Raw genomic sequence first — 18,998 nt, forward strand, 5'->3', positions numbered from 1 at the left:
TACTCACTCGAACTGATTTTCCCATTTGTAGCACTGAGTAAATGTTACTCAGAATTTGACAACTTCCATATTTACTCAAAAGTGAGTAAACATGGAATTTGTAACATATGTGTGAGTGAGTAAACATTTTGCGATTTTAATTTTTTATTTAGAAAAAATATTGAAACACCTCGAACCTGAGCTTTTGTGTACATTTTGTCGTTAGTAAAAGATCAGATTTTTTTGGGTACGAAGAGGGCATAATCGACGACACGACCAGGTACTCCGAACAAAAATTGGCAATGAAATTGTCTGTTAACGATTCACCGCCAGTTACCGCAAATATAGCAACCCCTTGATGATGATAAAAATAATCTTCTTGAGCAACACTGTTTAGGTTGCTACGAAATAGTTACCAAGGAGCTCCAAAGTAAATAAACAAACAATTTAAAAAAAACGCAAAAGATACGCGAATGGTACACATTTTTACAGATTTTGTTCAATACTTCTACTGTGAAACCTAACCAGTCAACATGTTCTAGCTGCATGCGGTGGTGGATTCGCAAAGACAGGAGTTGCAAATGGTTTCGTAAGAAATCAAATTCATGATCGAGAAATATAAACAATTTATCGATCGAGCGTTTTTTAATGTTCTAACGGTAATGATGTAGAATACGAATACAAAATTTAAAAAATGATGTAGAATACGGATACAAAAATAAAAAATAAATTTGTTCCCGATCATCTGGATTGAATTCTTGAATGTATCGAGGCCAGCACGCGCCCTGATTCAAACATAGGTGCCACAATTCTCGTTCGGTAGAATGGCGCTCAAATTTCGGGAAGGTCCCGGTACGACGGTTATTCAGGGTAGAACGTGTACGATTGCTACGGCTTCAAAAGAGATAGACGCATCGATCGGCGTGATTCATTTCGACTATTTAGTCGTAATTAAGGGTTTCCTTCAGGAGCAGGAATTCCGCTTGAGTTCCCGGTTTGAATACGTTAACGCACAAAATCTATTTCATTAGCTCGTGCGCCTCGATGATCAGCTGATGCGATTCGCGATCAGTCATGATAACCAGATGTTTCGAATAGGGATTTTCCGCATATTTCTTCGCTTTTCTCGGCGAGCGAAATAAGACCCACGGATTAATGTATACCGAAGTATTTGGTCTGCAATGGAGGGTAAAAAAGAGTTAATGTCCTTGGTAAATTGATGATTCATAGTTAGCACAAGCGAATATGCCCTGCTAGCAACTTTTTTCTAATTAATCCGCGCCCCGATTTTCTACCGCCAGTTCACCATGCGCTACGCACATCTAGTCAAATAGCTGCTATATGTCTGCCTTTTCGGGGTGTTTTGGACAAAAGTCAATACTAAGCTCGTCCTATTTTTTTTGGTTCACAGAAATCCGCATTTCTTCTGGTTCACAGAAACAATTTGTTTTTGTTTTGAGATTATTTATATAGTACGTTCCATTGAAAAAAAAAAAACATTCGTAGCCATGGTTCTGGTAACTGTTATCTAAAATCAACAGTTTTCGACTTTTGTTGCCAGTTTCAATAGATTTTCAAGCAACTTCGTTTTGACATTACCAGTTACTGAGGGGTAGTTAAATTTTCGATACAGTTTAGATAGACAGTGGCAGGTCGTGTCGTCGGCATAATGCTTAGTATCTAACGGGAAAACCAGATTGGAAATTTGACATGCGAATGCAATTATGTAATGAAAACCGCAAAAATGTTACCGCAGAAACGGGACTCGAACCCGTAGCTAGCCCCAAGCCGGGGAAATTGTTAGATGTATGACGCTGATGTTGATCATGTTTATATTGGCGATGTATTATTTTAAGACGAATCAAAAATTGAGTTATTTGGCTGTTCAATTACTATTTATTCACAAATATTACAATTCCAAATCTTGAGTTGTGAAAACAATCTTGGTCAAAAATGTATAACCAAACGTGATCTGGGTTTAAACTAGTCACTTAGCTACTGTCATAATATCATAGTTTTTGCAATCCAATTAAGATACGAAAAAAGCGATACGAATAAATTATATTTGAAGTGGTGCCGACTTCCTGGAATACAAACGTATCTTTCGGTCCATTAAAAAAACTGAGAAACTTATTTGGAAATCTCAAAATATCTGCTGCAGGAACTTATGGCGTTTTCGTTTTTAATTTGCACTACACCGGTGCAGTGCTACACTGAGGCATGAATAAACGAACAAAAATGACGAAAACATAAACAGTAACCATTGACTACAATTATCGATTCCATTGCACAGAGCTACACTTGGCTACACCAAACTTTTGATGAGTGCTACACCAGTGGTATCGGTGCAGAAAAAGTGTAGCACTGGTGTAGTGCAATTGGTAAAAACGAACGGTTTCAGTGCAGCTTTCGCTACACCAGTGTAGTGCAATTTAAAAACGAAAACGACATTAACTAGTATCTAACCCTAATGAACTCCTACGTCAAGCTCGCGGTTTTGTTTCGTACTTTTTCTGTTGCTGATTTTGTGAGTCCTGCCTTTTGAGAACCTTTATTCAAGGCAGAAATTTATCTACCATTTGTTATCAAATATGTTTTTAGGTTATGTAGTGATATTACCCCTCAATCCCCGTTTATTCTCTCATCTAGAAGAAAATTTTCTGTAGGTACCTTTTTTCTCCTACGATCACAAGAGCAGAGCGACTTTTTGCGATATAAAAAAGTGTTATATGATCCGGTATCACCCACGATAGAGTTGGGCTAAAGTTCTAAAATATCAAATAACTCGATACCTAAACGACCGAAGCCTTAGAAGGATTCGTTGAAGAAGAAAAAAAACCGCTACCGACCTTCTGCGAAATTAATCTATTGATATGAAAGGATGAAACGGATGAATTCCCACAATATGACACCCACGGCCTGTCGCGCCGTTGGTCTTTCCTGCCTGTGCAAGCAATAAACCGCAGGGTGAACTTGTTGGTTGGGACTTTTCACATTTGTCATGCATTAAGGTCGGGTAAAGTCGCTTTCGACATCGTATTGTCACTAGAGAATTGTCAATCATGTGAAACCAGCCTCTACCTCGAGTGGTAGCTAAATGGCCTAACCTTCTTGATAACTCAGTATGGTGTGATGATTGTGACCAGAAGGTGTTGGGAAAATTTTTTCGGGAATGGTTTCTAGGTTTCTAGAAGCTTTAAACAATTAGTAGTTATGAACCATAAAATGGTTCAAGTCTAATGACGTGATGTTCACATTTTTTTTGAGTAAAAATAAATAATTTGCGTTGATAATGTCATAATTATGATAATTGTCGGTGCATCGGAAGAGATTCTTACTTCGTCTGAGATTCCGCAATGCAGCCATCTTGAACCTTTGATTTTCTCCCCGTACTTCAACGATGTGTATCTTTCCTAGAAGAATTGCCTCTTGGCACAAAAAATAACACTTGATGTGCTTGGATCTTGATGTTATTCTCGACTGTGCTTGGATCTTGGTGTTATTCTCGACTAACAATTGACTTGTCAACCGCATATTAGGATCATTTTTACAAGCTTTCTCTCTGTTTAGAATTTATAATGATAATAGCTGAGCATTTCTCAAACATTTACATCTTCCAGCTCCAAAATGGCAGGGTAAATAACGCGAACACATGTCATGAGATATCTTCATTGGCATTTGTTGATTGTAAACCTTTTAGTAAATTTAATTTTAAAGAAATTCTTGATTATTTAAACATATTTTCGAGTACCTGTGGCCAACATGGTGTTTCTTATACTACAACAAGTGGAACTACACCTGATTGAAATCAAACCACTCAACACCGAGCAATTTCGGAAACGTCACTACCTTACTAAACCAAAACTTCTTACTCGTCAAAACGGAATAATATTTTAATATCAGAGCTACAGTGATATACTGCAGCATGCGAATAATGCAATAATAAAAATGAAAAAAAAACCATTCGTAAACGTTGTCAAGATTACGATTCGAGAAAAAAAAATGCCAGAAAGGAAGGTTCATGTTACCGGTCTGGAGTTTTCTTTATGAATACATAGAAACATAGGTAAGGATGCGATCCAATTTCTGATATATTCGTTTCCGCTTGGACAGATAATAAAATATTAGTGAATAAGTATTTTTGTGTTGGCACAATATGCAATCGATCTGTAGCCGGCTCCAACCTTCCACCATGTTTAGAAAAAAAATGCGCATAAGTTATTCAATTAATCCTCATACTTTAAATAAATTGCCTATAGTTCCTAACATATTTATTTGGCCCCCTAAGCTAACTCCGACAAATAGGAGCAATTGTTGATTGTTAGCACAAAGCACCAAGAGATAGTCATAGCATTTTTTTACTTCTCACCCAATATTCACCACTGAATACCACCTACTACTGACTGACGAATTGAAAAGAAAATATTCATTGAATCATTTCCTACAGCAGGACCTACAGAGAGGAAGAGAAGCTCCGATGGAATCCCATCTCGTGGCATCGTGCGCGGTGGAAAACCTTCACCGGAATCAATACAGCTTCCGATAGAACGAAAATTGCCTAGACCTTTGTTTTTTTTTTATTACACTGACAGCACATCAACCGTGGAGATCCAAAGGTATTGATTTTATTTTACCGTTACCCACATGTTCGGGCCTCGAATCCCAAAGTACCAAAATATCGTAAACTGGAAAGCATCTGGCAGTGCTGTTTGCTCGGAAAATCATGTTCCATATCGGAATGTAGCTGCCGAGTCAGTGCAATATCGCGTGAAGAGTCCTTCTTTGAAGCCCTCTTGATGCTTCTTTTTTCAATATGGCTTTGGCGGTGCATCGATGATGACTGTTCTCGTTGTATACAGAAACAGTTGGCTAGAATTTTCTTATGATCAAATCAATTACTGAGCAAAAGTAATAGTAATGCAAAATCCGTACGATACAGTTTTTCACTTCAGAATGCAAATTTTCCAAACATGCTATCATCTAGTAGGCTAACCTACTGAGAAAAAAGACCTCAAGATAAGATAATGCACATGGTTACTACTTTTTTTGCGTTATATAGGACATACATTTCATACACCAATCGTATACCCTACGTTTTATCTACTTTCCCTACAATTGTTTGGAAAAAAATGTATACAACCGGTGATTTAATTCCACATACGATGCAGTTCATAAGACTGTAATTTGTCCAACAACTTGGGGTAATATTACATCCGTTATGCATTTATGTCACATTTGAATGAATTTTACAGGTTTCGACTGTAACTTGCACACGACTAGCAAGTGCAAAAGTATGAATTTATTTGACCACAGTTCGATCTTGTGATTTTAAAACTAAGCTGCACACAACATTCACAATCAAGAAAATGAAAAATTATGTGATTTGAAATTCAACGAAATTTAAACTTCGTTCAATTTAAACTGCTCTGCACTGATGAGTCAATGACGAAACGTAAAAAATATTAAATAAAAACTAATTTCGAACAGTGTGTACAGATCATCGCCTGAAAATTTTATCTGTATTTTTACGCGGATTTCCTGTACACACTGTTCGAAATTAGTTTTTATTTAATATTTTTTACGCTTCGTCTTTGACTCATCAGTGCAGAGCAGTTCAAATCGAACAGCCTAGTGCTAAACTCGGTAGTTCAATTTGAACCGCTAAGCAGACATTTGGTTAAGACATTTGGCATCAAAAAAAGTTTTCGATTAGGGAAATTTTAAAAATTTTCGATTACGGAAATCTGAAATTCAAAGTTTTTTTAATTGCACCAGATCTGCACGTGTCCTGCTTTTCTAAGATATTTGTCATCAATAAAATTTTTTTAGTTCTGCGGTTTTTTAACGCGGATTTCCGAAGTCAAGCGTTTTTTACGCGGAACTCCGATATTACGCGACTTTTGCTGAGCCGTTTTTTTCTACGCGGTACGTATTCCCTGCGTAAAAAGAGACCTTAGTGTAATGGAAATGTCTCATACACAAAAATATCGAAAACTTTTTTGATAGTTAATGAATTTTAATATACATATAAAGCGTGGGATAGGAAACACATAACTCAATAAGTCGCGTGACTAACTAATAAAAAAAGGTAAAACACCTGTTTCGCAAAAAATCAATTTTATTCATCAATACAATCTGCTTCAATAGCAATACAATCACTCCAACGCTTCTCTAGCTTCTCGATACCGTGCTTATGGAAGGATTTGCATTTTGTCTCAAAATAGGCTTCACGTTCAGTAATTAATTCCTAATTCAGAATGCGTTTCTTACCGGCGACCCTTTTTTTTAGATCTACCAGTAGTCACTGGGGACCAGATCTGAACTATACGGAGGATGAGCAAGAACTTGCGACTTGTGGAATAGTGCACTGTCCTGATGAAACTGTGTTTTTTCGTTGATGTCGCATGATTTTTGCATTCAAATGATCTAACAAAGCTATGCAGTATTCGTTATTGATTTGTTTTCCAGGTTCAAGATGAATTTCGATGAAGATGATACCATGTGCATCCTAAAATACTGAAGCCATAATCTTCCCAGCTGACTATTGTGCCTTTGGACGTGGTTCACCGACTACAGTCCATTCTAATGGTAATCGTTTTTATGCCGAAGTAATGTAATAGATCCAAGTTTCATCCATTGTCACCTGTCAACGTAAAAAATCTGATTTTGTTTCAGTGCTCTGAATCATTGTTGTTTTTGACCGACAGTGGTTAAACTCGGCACCCACATTTTTCAGAGTTTTCTTCGTTCATGCATAATTGTAAACACACTGCCGTCTGATATTTTCACGACCTCAACTATCTCATGCGATTTTTAATTATAATATCATTCACCATAGTCGGTGTCTGTACGAGCGCGTTTAAATTTAGCAAACCAATAACAAATGAATGAGCTGAATCCGGATAACACTTTTGAAGCAGTAGACAGTTTATGCTAAGTGGATTGTCCATTTTAGTTTCGATGGGCAGTCAAATGGACTCTAACGACATTCCAACAAAAAAAAAAACAGAAGTTTATACAAGACAATGTTCCGACACACAAGAACCTTGCAACAGTGGCTAAGATCAACGGTTTAATGTTCCATTTTTTTCCGCATCCATCTTATTTACGTGAGTTGACTCCATTGGACTGTAACCAGCGGTCACATTCATTGGTAATGGTCTCCGCCATAAATGATTGCTAAACGCGACCTGCTCAGATTCCCTGCCCCTCTGGTAATTCATCATCTCCTACCATGACAACACGATCACCAGTGTGAGTGATAGCCCTCCACGTCCGTGTTTACATGTGAGACGGAAGGGTCACTCACTGCGGTAAGTGTAGCAGATATGCATTTTACAGTGCTCAATGCAACGGTTGGAACTCCTTTTCGTGCAAATTCCTATTCACTGTGATTGGTGCTATCGGTAGTCATAAACGTCAACCCTTATGGTCTAAAACAACCAAAAATATGAACAATTTCCGGGTCGGTATGAGGTTGGCTGTGCTCAGCACTAATTGGGAAAGTTCTTTCCGTTAGTGACACTCAAAGGAGTAAGAAGTGCGCGCGATTCTCGCTTCTATAATATGTTAGTGATGATTTATTGTTGTAACGTGTTAATAATGTTATTTTTTTCTTATAGTCTAAGTTTACCAAATCGAAAACAAACAGTTATTAAAATTATAAAATTGTTAAAACGTTGTTGTATTAAAACGGTTAGTCACGTTATAGTAGTACAAATTGAAATGGTGTTAAAAATGTATATTTATATTTAGATTGAACAGTGTCAAAACCAAGCTTAAAAACCACGGAAAGCACGAAACACATTATAAAATTTAGCAAAAGGTAAAATAATTAAATAAAATCCTGGAAAGTGGGTTTGGTTAGGGTTCAGCAAACACGTGATCAATTAGCTAATGTCTACTGGGTAGGAACAAGCGGTTTTTTTGTTTCGGGCTGAAGACTTTGTCCGAAGCCATTCTCGTTCCCAGATGCTGAACTCGGATAAATCGGGCGCAGTCATAACGCACGCCCCTAGTAAACGAATCAGGAGATTCTAACTCAGATGCTGACAGTTCTACCCCAATCGCTGAAGATTATAAGACCATCAACTTGAAGCCGTACGATAAGCCACATGCTAGAGTTACAGCTTGGGAATTCCCTTCTTCGTTATTCGGCATGGCTGCCGAGATAAATACCCAGTTTTGATATGTAACCAGTCGCTGATCACCGCCTGCTGTCATTGATCATCACCCGTTTCGTCGAGTACACACTGTGAACCCGAATCATTCTTCCAGAAGAAACACGCAAGTAAAACAATCAAAAGGTGACGTCACATAGTTATAAGATCATTGTTAGGGTAGTAATAAAATTATGATCATGTTTAGAAAATCTGTGGCAATTTAGTAAGAAAAGGTAGCCATTACTAATATCGTTACACGATCGCTTTTACCGGTTTCTAGACTCCAAAAGGGGTCTTCAGTCCTCGCTTTTGAGTGTTCTCTAGAAGAAGCTTTCCTAAATTTCGCTTTTGAGTAATTTCGAAAGTAGTACTTGCACTACCTATTGATAGTCCACCTTGATCATTAACCACAGTGGATATTTCGATTTCATTTTGTTCCCGTTAGCGAAAGAGTGCTTGTGGTGAGTATAGGCGAACACCGATTGTTTGTCAGCAGTGGGATGGGCAACAGGACTACGATACTTCATCAAAACAATCAGCACGCGCAAGAAGATCATCAACACCGTGGAGAAGTATTTGACAAACCTGACGGAAAACTGATTTCGCACAGGACCAGAATGATGGTGAATCGCTGGAATAAGTGAGTCGACCTAAAAGGGGTTCACTTCACTTTTTTTTCATCTCCCAGTAGATTACTTTTCACCCCAGCCAGTATATTTCGCTAAATGTGATTCATCAGAGCAAATCATTATACTCTGATGGAGCACATCGAATGCCTAGTAGATATTTACAGCTTCCCGAACTGCAGCTCCCGGCTAGCAGCCTGACTGACCACACACGGTCTCACAAGCCCTGGTTGCCTAGAGTGTTTGGCTGTTGTCCGATGCGAAATAAAATAAAACGCTATGAGACCAATATTCAATCAGTCGAGTGAAATTGACCTGGTTTTGCTGAACGGCCTCATGCCGCGGCCATCGCTCGGCCGTACGCCAATAGAAATATTTTTCCTTTGCGTTACTGCAATCAAGCGATCAGATGGAGAACACGATTCATTAGCGTTTGGCGCGCAACCGAACTAACCTAATAATTTACCATCGTGTTAAGACCGTCAGCCCAGGCAGTCGAACGGGCGTTGATGGACATTGGCGACGCCTGGCAGATTGATTCAGTCATCAAATCTTTCGATTGCTTTGTTCGGTTGTGGTTTGGGAAGTATTTGGCAGAAATCCTGAAAAAAAACTGTCATACTGACTATATGACACTAGTCAACTCCATTCTGTTATTCGATCGTCTTTTTTTACTTCACGAATATTGATGTTATTCCTAAATAAATTGAAAAAGTCTTCGATGCTCTTTGCAGCCAAGCTTGTAAGCATTTATGAAGTGCTGATAAACTAAGAGAAAGTTCAACAGCTGAAAACTTTCTATGGGAAATGGCTAACAGAATTGAAAAAGAAATAAACATATCCCCAGCAAACGGTTTTATTTTGATGTGGAACACATCTTTATTTTCTATATAGGGGTGCAAATTAGAAACTCAAGGAAAAATACACGTAGAAATGTGATCAGGTTTTAAACACTTACAGTTCAGTATATTTTGCATCAATTATTAATATTATTTCATTATTAGATTGGAAATATTTCTACGATTCGATTTGATTGTATCGAGCCACGTATTTTCAGTTATAAATGATTGAAATTTTGATTAGTATCGAGCAGTGTCCTATTTTGTCTGCTAAAAATCTTCGGAATACCGGATTTTCCTGTCATAGACGACGGGTTCGAAAGAGTAAACGATATATCAAAGGAAAAGCATCGCCCTGATTGGTCAATCGATGCAAAAGCGAAGCTGTTGGAAGCACGCGAATCTATAAATAGAAGCGAAATTATAGCTAACGTTTCAGTCCTACGCGTAGCATGCTAGAGGTAGGTTGTTGCTAGACAGCAAGACAAAAAGTGCCATGAAACGATTTGAAGCCTTAATTGGTATGCTCTGATCTTGTGTCATGCAAGCTCGGATGAAATTCCATGTTATGTCGTTTCACCTGAGAAATTTCCCAGGGTAAATTTTGAGTGCTTAAGATTAATTACTAATTTATATAAGCTGAACTCGATTGATAACGAGGAAAAGTTAATCGCAGAAAGGTAGGGAAACTTAACGCTATAAAAATAACTGCTTGCATACAAAACTTGAATACAAGTTTGACGAAGAGAAGCTTAAATATCAAAATCGTATCGCAAGTATGTACAAAGATATAATTGCATACATTTGGGATATTGGTGTAATTTCGTCGGCTATAAAACAAACAATGTTCGGATTGAACTTTTTGATTGTAGATCATTAGAAATTTTGGATGCCTTGTTCCACATCACTGGCTCGAACAACCCCATGGGGCTGATCCTTGTAGTTTTTTATAAAAATTTAGTATTTCTTCCATGAAAAAATTATGCAAGTAACAAATTAAATTTCGTTGAAAAAAAATCAGTAATAGTAAGTTCAGTGATTTTTTCTGACGATACTAGTAGTAGTACTTTTGTGTACTTTTTCGAAGGTTACGAATATATTTACTACTTTTACCACATTTTCGAAAACTGAGACTGTTTCGAAATACGCAGTTAAATAATATACTCTCTCGGCGGCGAATGACCATTAAGATTGAAATCGGAGTGAATTAAACTAATAACTTATAGTCTCTTAAAGAATGTTTTTTTCTATTTATTTTGAAAAAATTGAGATCTATTGTTCTTCAATAATGAGCTTCTGGTATCACATTCCTCTTACTAATAGTCATGTAATTAGTAGAGTCACCATGTTATTCTACATATTACTCGGCTTCCAATCAACGAATTGTGATAAAATCGATTAAGGGAAAGTCGTATAAAGCGCCCCTACTGACTGAAACTTTTCAAGACAAAAGTTTTATCACTAACACTATCTTTTCTTAGGATCTTTCTACTAAACTAATCTGGCATTTGTCGTCTGCTGCAGAACATGAATAGACTTCCTTTTTCATTAGACAACTTATCGGTGTCGATAAAAAAATATACAAAGAAACTAAGCCAATATATCAGTTATGTTATAACAGTCCCTTTATGGGCATAATGCCCCACTCTCGATTCAGCAGTGTGCTCCGTTTCAAAATATTGATTTAGCCATCTCTGAGAGAAAAGTGACATTTTTTTTCCATTTTCTTGGTGCATATCACCCTGCAATTCCGGAACCGGAAGTCGGATCGGGATAAAATTCAATAGCAGTCTTTGAAACCATCAGACCTTTCATTTGAATCTGAGTTTGGGAAAATTGGTTCTGCCATCTCTGAGAAAATTCAGTGACATTATTTGTCACATACACGAGGCATATATACACACATACATACATACATACATTGATACACACATTCACTGACATTTTGTGTTCTTGACGAACTGAGTCGAATGCTGTATGACAAAAAGTTATATTTCATCAGTTTCTACACTTAATTCTCTTCTTAAAATGTCATCATTTAAATATTACTTTATTTTTATGCACAAAGTTTGGTTTGGTGGTAAGTACAAATGGATGGCATTTGGTTGCTTAGTGCAACTAAAACATGAATTTAATTGAAAGAAACACTTTAGATAAAACTTTTGATTTTCAGCAGTGTAGTGTGTCACATTTTCATTGATGCATTTTTTGCGGTCCCCAATTTGTAAACAAAAACAGTCAATGCGAACATGTCGTTAGAATAAGGTTACCGGAAAGTTACGCATTAAATTTTTGAGACTTATTATTGTATGACGAGATGTGAATACGTGAAATTGTTTTGACATTATTATCTCCGTCACAATCCGATTTGTTTCATTGTGTCTATACTGCGATCATCATACAGCATATATTTTTTTAATGAATAAGTTACATTTGCTACTTCGTTATAGAGTAAATTTACCATGCATTTCACCAGCATGTTCATATCAGACACGGATAAGTACGCGATCGTAAAAAAACTAAAATATTAGTAATTTTCCTGAATTCGCTTGGTCCGAATTTACAACAATTAATCAATTGTTGTGTTTCCTAAACCGTTGTGAATTGCAATATTTTTTTATTTGCGTCTTTACGTCAAGATGTAATGTGATTAAATGGAATTTTCAATTGGGAAACAATCAATAATAACTTAAAAGAATTTCATTATTAATTGCCTACCAATTGAAAATTACAGCTTTTTTTTGTTCAATACGTTTCAATTGATTCAAGACAATTTTCGCATTTAAAATGTGCTGTTTCAGCAACGTACTTTTGCCTACCAGCTGCTTAAAATATTAACACTCACTGATGATGTTGAAAAGCAACATTAGATTGTAAGTTCCGAAGTTAACCAAATAAAATTCACAGTATATCAAGCTGCTTTTGCCTAACAGTATGCAACTGATGAACCTACACAGAAAAAAAATGAAATTTACACTACTTGTAAATCGATAGTACTAGGAAATAAACATCCATTGAATGGAAAATATGATTTAAAGCCATGATCGATTTTAAATTAAATTTCAATACATTGATTTTGCAATAAACAAGACTGTACATTTCCAAAAAATATTTTTATCTGTGTAAAGTTAAAGCCTTACAAGCCAATTCTCGATGAACATTGGAATAGGTCCCAAGTGTAAATGACAGTTTCTTTTGGTTTACTTTCTCTTTCCATTATTACGACAAATTCCAGTAATTTCCAACAAATTCTACAGTGAATATCGAAAGTTGATGGGTTTTACTATTATCCTATGTGAAGTGTTAAATGGAAAGATTGCTGATTGGACCGTAACACTCGAAAGAGAAAGTAAACAAAGAGAAACTGTCATTTGCACTTAGGACCTTTTTTGTGTTTGTCTTCAATTGTCGTATGTTCGAGTCCCGACATAAAAGGATTCTTAGTGTGTTCGAATGAGCCGTAGCACTAGTCATGCTATGGTTTTGAACGCTATTAAGCGACTGCGAAACAGAAGGGTAAAATTTCACAAAGGAAATTTAATGTCATGCCTTTGCTATGCTTCATAAACTGTTGGATAATATGCTTTTCGCAAACATAATTTAAATCAGTTAATTTCAAAAAAATTTGGTCAGTACAATAAAAACTTGAATTAAAATTAAATGCTACCTAAACTTTTCAAAAAGAAAGAATTACTGGTGCAATGAATAGGATGCTGCCTTTGTTCTGATTAACTGACAGCATTTTAAAGCCCCCCCCCCCCCCCCCCTTTTACTAAATAATTTCGGATACTAATTTTGACACCAATTGATTCAGATTGATTCAGGTAGTTCACAAAAGCATGCTTCAGTGTTTATGTCACACAGTCAGCATTATTTTTCCAAACTAGTGCTTGACATTTGCGTTGCCTATTTGTATGAGAAGAGTGATGCTAATCTAAAAAAAAACCCATCTTAGTCCACTTAGTGGAATTTTCATAGATCTTAGAAAATCACCATAGTAGGTACATGAAATTTTCGAAATCGAAAAAAAAATTTTGATGCCAAAAGAATTGCATGAAACGTCAAGATTTAGTGTCATCTCGAAAATTTTTTTTCGAAAATATCGACTTTCTGGGACTTAGTAAAAATATCAAAAAAAGTCCCAGAAAGTCGATTTTATAAAAAAAAATTTTAAGTTCGTTTACCTAGACGTTTAAGAGAAAATCAACAGAGTAAGACTATTGTAATTCTGTGATCTAAGGATTATCCGTGTACTACTGAAATTCTGTCATTACACATTATTTTACAATTAATGACACAATACGTGGAATTACTCTACCAGTAAAATTAATATTTTGCTGTGTATTATCAACTTACAGTAGTAAGAAAATCCTAGAGAAATCCTTCAGAAAAGCTAACACATCACAGCTTCCATCTATTACCAAGATTAATAATTCCTACGACTAACACAATTTTTGTAATCTTCTTCGCAAAAATGTATAGAAAAATACTCAAAACAAACTAATTTTTTCTGAAATTTTTGCATCGTTTTGAAACGGTAAGCTTCCTAAACTTAACCTTCCAAAATATTGATCGTTTTGATCTATTAAAATTCCAACATTAAACACTCCCACCGAAATATTATTTACCTGCGCTCAGATTGAATTGAAAATTTCATTTATTCCGCCCAACAATGGACAAAACAAACAAATTGCCCTGTTACTGCCGAATGGTAAATATTAACAATGCCAACGTTCTAAACCAGCGCGAATAAAAAAGTAATCAATCATTTCCTTGACTTGACAATTTTCTTTATTCACCTTCCACTCCAAATTCAATCAGCAGCTGAAGTGTTCTGGACAGCTGGCAATCTCAAGGTATGTAGTATGTATCTCGATGAATCCAATTTGTCAGAAGTGGTAATTTTTTCGTTCGTTCTGCAAGGTCTTCCCTCCGGTGTTGTTGGCGATTGTAAGGTGGTAATCCTATCAATAGTTACTGGGGCACTCGAGTAACAAAGTGTACACTATTTTCTTATTCTTTGCATTATCACTTTCCAACAAACCCCCAACGAGCGGAATGAATCAAAGGAGCAACAAAGAACACGGTTTGGAATGGGAAAAACGGAGCATGCGTAATACCGACTGACGGAAGCACTGTTCACAAGCCTCGACAAAATCCTCCGACGGTTAGCGAATGACTGGAAAAATGCGGAAAGACATTGACATTCATGTATCCTTCGAAGAACCCGAACCCGAGATCGAAGTTGAGAGGAGACGGAACTCACCATGCAACCGACTTCGATAATAGTACGGGAAATGGGAAAAAAGGTGTGATAAAAGAGAGCAATGGCACTCATATTCCTTGGAGCTTCCGTTGTTATATGTTAGTTAGGGTGATACAGAAACAGAAAGAACGAATGCCGTGAGAAGAGATTATTCAATCAGGTACAAATGAAAGTATTTAGTAAATATACTTCTTTTGTCATGAGCATATTTGGAACACGGAATTCAATTCAAAATAAATCTCATAATTGATAACTTCTCAAAATATTCTGTATGCGAAACTTAATGCTGATTTAAATTACAGTGAAAAGCAGAAGCATTCAAATTCAGTTTCACATCAATGAATTTCCAGTCACATTTTAGATTTAAAAGATGATCTTTTCCAATTTGATGTTTTTTCATTATCTTTTCAGATCAAGTTTAATAGTTCCGAATTCACAACAGTATTTCACCTGCAGCGGCAAATCGCTTGCCAAATCAGGAAATTAATGCTAAAATATTTTAGCCACATTCTTGTTTACGACTCTATCGACCATTCGTACGAAAGCATCGTTTCGAACTTACTTTTAGGTTTTGCGAGGATATTAACGGTTTTTGGTTTGTAAAGATGACTTCGATTAAAAGTTATCTTGCTCTGTTATCTTTTCTTTTTTTCCGATAAAATTGGGCATATAGATAAAAAGTGCGGTTTGTAGGTTACGTCGCTTCAACGATCATATCCCCGGAAACGGAAGTGTCATCCACTTGATCTTCAAACATCCAATAAGAGCTTTCAAACGAGTATAAGCTAACACATATTTCGAAATTTTGGCAAACGCATTTTCTGATTTCGGAATAGTTGCAAATCATTGATGAGTTCAGTACAAGATTTTGCCAAATTTCGGTAGAAAGATGCACTTTGCTAAAAAAAAATCAGTAAATTTACTAAACGACATTGATCGGCTTTAAGTACATGCTTTTTACATTACATTTTGGCATAAGATTGCTCATTAATCATGCTAAAACTAGCGAATATCCAACTAACGAGTCTCCAACTAACCAATTACAGCTGTAGTGAAATTCTGAAAAGGGACTGAGATCGTAGTTTCGTCCGTTGGTAATTTCAATTTTTAGGTACTGTGAAATGTTGACATGGGGATCTTTTATCAATGCATCCGACATCTCCTACACATATAGTAGAAATAGATTCTTTTTATTTTTTCAATATGGCACCTCTGAAAATAGCTTCTCAAATTTGCTCGATTCGTTGGTGGGTGTCATCATTTCTTGAAAACCATTCATCGGAGAGCAAAAAGCAAAACAATTCCATACTCTATATCAAATTGGCTATGGTCAGAACAGGAATAAAAGATTCAGACCGAGAGAAAACAAAAAAGGCGGCAATTTTTGATTTTTGATTTGATTTTGTTACACTTTTAATCGTTAATAAGTTTTTTAAATAACAATTAATATTTTTGTTTAAATCTTACGAATAAAATGCCATTTGGTTAATGTTGATATGTGCAATTGTTTTATAAAAATACGAGTGACATCCAGTTGAAAAAATGTGGTTTCGAGAAAAAGTCAAACAAAATTTTAATGCCCAACTAATCGTGTCTGGGCACGCATCGTTCCCGCTTTCTTTATACAAACTTCTCGATCGAGTGTTGTTTTTTTAATTGTTCGGAGGAACCTGGCCTTAAAGAAACCGTCGAAAATTTTACGGGTTGGTACCGATTTATTCTTCATTCTTCAAATCTTTAAACGCATTTTTCTCGAAAGCAGGTTTTGGAAGTCCGTGTCCATCGTCATTCAAAAACTACTGCACCAATTTTTTTCAAATGTTGCGCACACTTTCTACATAGAAAAAATCAGACCCCAACGTTTTCTTTTTCTTTTTTCACTTCAAACAACGACCAAAAATTTTAAAAATTCAAAAAAATTAAACAGAAACGTTGCGGTCTAGAAAAATTTCTACTCTAACTATTAGGTTTTTCACCATCACTGCTAACCTCAATCGAATGAACACATTTTGACAGTTCAGCAGTACTGTTTGTATACATAGATGTTTTTGTTTGTCTGTTGACTAATTGAATGAGACCATTTACGATCCATATCGCCTAAATAGAGTTTGAAAACATTTGTTCACGATTGGGTACGGTTTGTTTTTGAGATTTATAAAATAAAAAGTCACTAGTTGCAAAGTGTAAAGATGATTGTTTGAGATGTTTTCTTCGATTTTTGTTCAAGCTTGTTTGTAAGCAGTACCAAGGATGTCAAGGATGAATTCTTGTTCATTTGTGACGTCACGATAAAAAATCTAATGCTGCGTTCATTTGTTCACATCTGATTAGTCTGCGGTGAGATACAGTGGACACCGCAAATCATGATTTTTAAAAAGCGTCTTCAAAAATACCTCTTAACCGACTTATTTCTCAACTTTGTTTCACGAAAAAATTACAAAATGTTGTTCGAATGATGCTTTTTATCATGCAAAACATTTGAATTTATTTTGTTGAACGATAATTCTGGAAAAATAATGATTTTTTCATCGGTTAGACTCTAAATTTATGAAAAAATTGAACTGACAATTAGGTTTTGTACGACGACCACTCGAATGAACTACCAATAAACTGCCGATGAATCAAGTATATATTTTGACAGCTATCAGTGGTTTGTTTACACTTCTAATAACACGTACATATTCAAATTCGAATGAACGCAATGAAAATACATAAACAAACCACTGAATTATTTTGTTCGTTTTTGTGAGGTTTGGTAATGTTTTAAAGAGTTTTAGTTCAGTTGTTAGTCCGGACAAAAGATTTTATAGAAGAATTTAAAACTGCTATATTAGGGTAACAGAGGTATTTTGGCCCACTTTAGGATTGATTTTATTTTGGCCCACTTTAGGATTGATTTTATTTTGGCCCACTTTATAAAAATATCCACCAAATATTGTAATATCTTTAAAAACCCCTTCCGCAATAGGTAATTTAATGTGATTAGCTTCAAATTGATGCAAAATGATTTACTTAACATCGATAAAATCCGATGAAATCGATAAAGTTTGTTAGGTGGGCCAAAATATATGAAGTGGCCAAAATACCTCTGTTACCCTACTTGTTAAGGACTATTCACACATATCCGGTCCGGTTCAGTGCCGGAACGACACCGTGCACAGATACTGATATTATTTCATTTGTTTTCTATGCGCGCATTCACACCTATCCGGCACCGTGCCGTTTCAGTGCAGCTCGCCGTCAGTGTAGCGTCCGTCCGGCAAACTCAAATTCGTCGTCACCGATATTTTTTATTTTCACTGAAGTCGGTATGTCACTGTATTTGCTGTGCCGGAACGGAAACAGCACGGAAACGGAACGGAAGGGTTCCGATAAAAAAGAACAGTGACCGCGCACTGAAGGCACTGTCACTGAACCGTCACGGAACTGAAATGTGTGAATAGTCCTTTATGAGGCACTTATTATAATTGTCATAAAACTGGTAGTGCTTGCAGAATCAATTAAATTTTTTTTAGTATGATCAGAACCATAAGGCATTCGAATTGTTACTTGGGTTAGGCCTTACCATGTGTTTTCGCGCGCTGTTGGATTGCAGGGACTAGTTTGGAAATCATTGTCAGCTATAATAAAGTGGAGGGATGTTTTAGCTAACGCCGTATCTGGAAGCTCTGCTGACAACACAAGGAAGAGAAACAAAAGCTGTGAATAAAACTAAATGTTACTGTTCTACAGAAAAGCGACGAATAAAGACGTGTACACTAATCGGTCCCGTGTAAATTATTCATTTCCTTTAACTTACGCTATTGCCGGTTGTTCCGTTATTGGGAAAGTTTTTCCGCTGTTTTAACCTGTTCGTGGGAAACCCGTTTTCCCACAATCATTGTTTTTTTTTGTTTTGATTTTAACCTTAAGGTCATTCGTCTCTTCGGACCAGAAAAACTTTCTGACCCTATGTGCGGGGTTGGGAATCGAACCCAGACGGGCTGCGTGAAAGGTATCGACTTACCCATCACGCTATGCCCGTCCCCACAATCATTGTTAAATCATATCACATAAAATGTTTCGAGTGAGTAGTGGGAACTTAACATATTAAGCAATCTTCAGTTGATCGAGAAAACAAAAATAG

Source organism: Malaya genurostris, chromosome 3 (assembly GCF_030247185.1).
Source record: "Malaya genurostris strain Urasoe2022 chromosome 3, Malgen_1.1, whole genome shotgun sequence".
Lineage (NCBI taxonomy): Eukaryota > Metazoa > Arthropoda > Insecta > Diptera > Culicidae > Malaya > Malaya genurostris.